The 3,434-nt window shown below is 44.6% G+C and overlaps 1 pseudogene; it reads left to right on the top strand.

The window, feature by feature from the left end:
• The first annotated feature begins 1,149 nt into the window (after window positions 1-1,149).
• LOC129640839 (uncharacterized) lies at window positions 1,150-1,268 on the top strand (annotated as a pseudogene).
• Window positions 1,269-3,434: the final 2,166 nt, after the last annotated feature.

Below are 3,434 nucleotides of genomic sequence, written 5' to 3'. Positions count from 1 at the left end.
CCAGGCAAGAGTACTGGAATGGGGTGCCATTGCCTTCTCCGTAGTAAAGTAGAGACCACAGTAAACGAGCAAAAGAATCTCAACTCTGAGTGTTCTTACCTTGTCTTGAAGATCTTGGACAAGCCCCCAAGATGATAACCTAGCAGTCAACGGTGACCGATGCCACTGGATTCATGGTGTCTGAAGAAGAAGATATTACTCTGGGGCCAAAGACAGTCTCAGTCACTCAGAGCTTTGTGTATATTTTATTTAAAGTGAAGGTGACAGAAAAAGCTTCTGACACAGACATGAGAAGGGGCTCACTAATTTAAGTGGGGCCATATATACGTCTCAACTAGCCTCTGAGAATAGACAAAAAACATCTCAAGGATGTGAGCGTGACCCTTTCCTATAGCATACATCCAAAGCTCAAAAAGAGGAATGTCCTTGAACCTGAGATACTGCTCCCTACAATGCCTACTTGTCTTAGGCCAAAGAATGTGAAAAAGCAAGCAAGCTTGCCTCCTCCTTAAAGGGGCTTTAGGCTTGGACTCTTTATCAACCTGCTGGGACAGGTAAGTATACAGTTAAAATCAGAAAACTCTAATGTGGTAATGGTGGTGAGTAAAGCATTTGTATAACATACCACTGATAACTCATATAAGTATATCACTTATAAATTCAGTATGAAGGTCAAAAGATAAAATATCAAAGTAATGATAACTACAAAATGAAATAATGGAACCATGTTTGAAGAATTAGATGACAGTATGATACTAAGTCAACAAACAGAGAGACCCAATGAAGAGCTACAAATTATTTTTTTTAAAGGAAACTAACATAAATTCTGGATTTGAAAACGAAAATAATTGAAATGAAAAATTGATAGGTTCAATAGCAGATATGAGATGCTGGCAGAAATAATCCATAAACTTGAAGATGAATTCATAGAAATCAATGTAAAAATAAAGAGAAAAAAATGTTGAGGGAAAATGATCTAAGGCATCCATTCATTACACCATCCAGTATGGAAGGAGAGAGACTCTCAGAAAGCAGGGAGAGAAAGGGGAGGGAGTAAAATTACTTGTAGACGGAATGGCTGACCGGCAGGTCAGAGGGAAAGGGAGGCGCAGTGCAGGGCTCTTAGGGCGCCCCGCGGCAACCGCGTCCCTCTCCGGCCGTATGGGCCTGAAGGCGCCCGATCTCGTCCGATCTGGGAAGCTAAGCAGGGTCGGGCCTGGTTCTTACTTGGATGGGAGACCGCCTGGGAATACCGGGTGCTGTAGGCTCTTTGCCTTCTCTCTCCTTTAGCCCCCGCCCCCACGTCCCAACTCTTGGGCTCCCGCACCCCAACCCCTCCTGGGGGTGGGTGGCCAGGGCACCGACTCCCGCTGCAGACCTGGGGTGCCTCCGCGCGGCCCGCGAGCCCCTCCACATTTGGCTTCCAGGAAACCAGACGACCGTCCCGCGGGTCTCCGTCTGGGGCTCCCTTGGCGTGCCTCAGGCAATCCCCGGGAGGCTGCACCAGCTCCAGCCCCAGCCCCAGCCCCAGCCCTACCCCCAGCCCCACCCCCACCCCCCATCCTCGCAGGAGAACGCCCGAGCTCGCGCGCATCTGCGTGCACACACAGATATATGTGCACAGACGGTGCATGTATCTTGTTCAGTTATACTTTTGGTGGATATGTGCCTGGGAGTGGGACTGCTGAATCATATGGTACTTCTAGGTTTAGTTCCTTCAGGAACCTCCATACTCTTTTCCATAGTGGCTCTACCAACTCACATTCCTACTAAAGGTGGAGGCGAGTTCCCTTTTCTCCACATCCTCTCCAGCATTTGTTATCTACAGACTTTTCCATGAGGATCATTCTGACTAATGTGAAGTGGTACCTCGTTGTAGTTTGGAGTTGAGTCTGTCCAATCATGACTGATATGGAGCAAGATGACCTTTTTAAAATGCAGATGCAGTTCTATCACCTCCCTGCTCCAACTGCTCTTGTATTTTCCCATCATAGTGAAGATATGACCAAATCCCTTCATTGCTTGGTCCCCGCTTTCTTCTCTGATTTCTTTTCACTGGAATGCCCTCTGCACTCTTTTGGTTCCATCCCATAGGGCATTTTTCATTTCTTGAATGTACTAAGGTTCCCTTGTCACGTAGCCTTCCAAGATGCTATTTTACCTGCCTGAAATTCTTCCTGCATCTCAACCCTGGTTTACGTTGGTTCAACCTATGGATCTCAACTCAGTTATTAGTCTGAAAAGCCTTCTCTGACACCCAGTTTTTGGTGAGGGAAGAGGCTCCTATAGAAGTTCTCAAAGGATCTGCCTGTTATTTATCATTAGATTAGTCGCAGGGAAAGAAGGAACTGTGTTTCTTCTTCTCTCCGCATTCTATTTCCAGAAACATATTGCATGCCTACTAGCTCATAGTAGGTGCTCAATATTTATTCAGTGTGTGAAAGACGGAAAAGTTCTGTGAAGCCTCAACTTTTCACTTGGCTCAGCACTTTTGATCTCTTTGTATCTTTGTCGATTCAGTTCTTTTCTTTCTTCTGTTGATGTGCACACTATATTCAAGGCACGATCTAAGGCATGAAGACATATCAATAAATATAGGTTCTTGCTTTCCAGGAACTCGTACATCATATTTCTATAATTCAGGGTTTTTTTTAATGCTCTAGAACAATGTGAACTTTTAGTATTATCCATTTTCATTTCAAAGAAAGATCATTTTACTTACATAGCAAAGGTGGAGACCTTCCAACTTTCAGCCCAATACTTATACCTTTACCATTTCAGGCAAGTCTTGTGGTTCCTTCTGGAGGTGTGTGGCTCTTCCAGAAATGTGAAGATCTTCCATAGTCCTCAGACTTTGGTGTGATTTGAAATCATCAAGAAAGTTTCCAGGTATAGGTTCCAGACCACCACCTCAAAGAGTCAGTAGCGAATGGAGTGGATTCCAGGAATATGCATTGTTAACCAGCATCACTGGTGATTCTGTTGCTACAGACTCAATGCAGTGGGCAGGGCCTGGACTGCCCACTGGGTCTGATGTGGAACGGAAAGAAGGGCTTCCCCCCTCCACTGTTTCTAGCCCTGTGACTAGAAACGGTCCCCAAACAAAAATCAGACAAACAAGATTATCCCAGATCATAGTCCATGAGATGAAGGAACTAAGCAGCTGGTTGAGATGGAGCCAAGGGGAAAGGTTGCTCTTTTTTTCTCCACCTCTACTCCTTTCTTCCTTGATGCCTTAGTGATTCATCGTGGAGATTTGAAATAAAGTTCACAAGAGTCATATTTGTCGAATAAAGATTTTGCATTGAACCAACTCTAAAAAATGAAGAAAGTTTCACCTGCCACATGTTTCTTTTAAAAAGTCAATTGCTTTTCAACTCTGGGGTTTCTCCATTGCCTTGTTCAAGTAGCCTTTTTTTTTTTTTTTCCCGGTG

Source organism: Bubalus kerabau, unplaced genomic scaffold (assembly GCF_029407905.1).
Source record: "Bubalus kerabau isolate K-KA32 ecotype Philippines breed swamp buffalo unplaced genomic scaffold, PCC_UOA_SB_1v2 scaffold_40, whole genome shotgun sequence".
NCBI lineage: Eukaryota > Metazoa > Chordata > Mammalia > Artiodactyla > Bovidae > Bubalus > Bubalus kerabau.
Note: the sequence above shows the minus strand (reverse complement) of the source record. Positions and strands in the feature narration are given on the sequence as shown.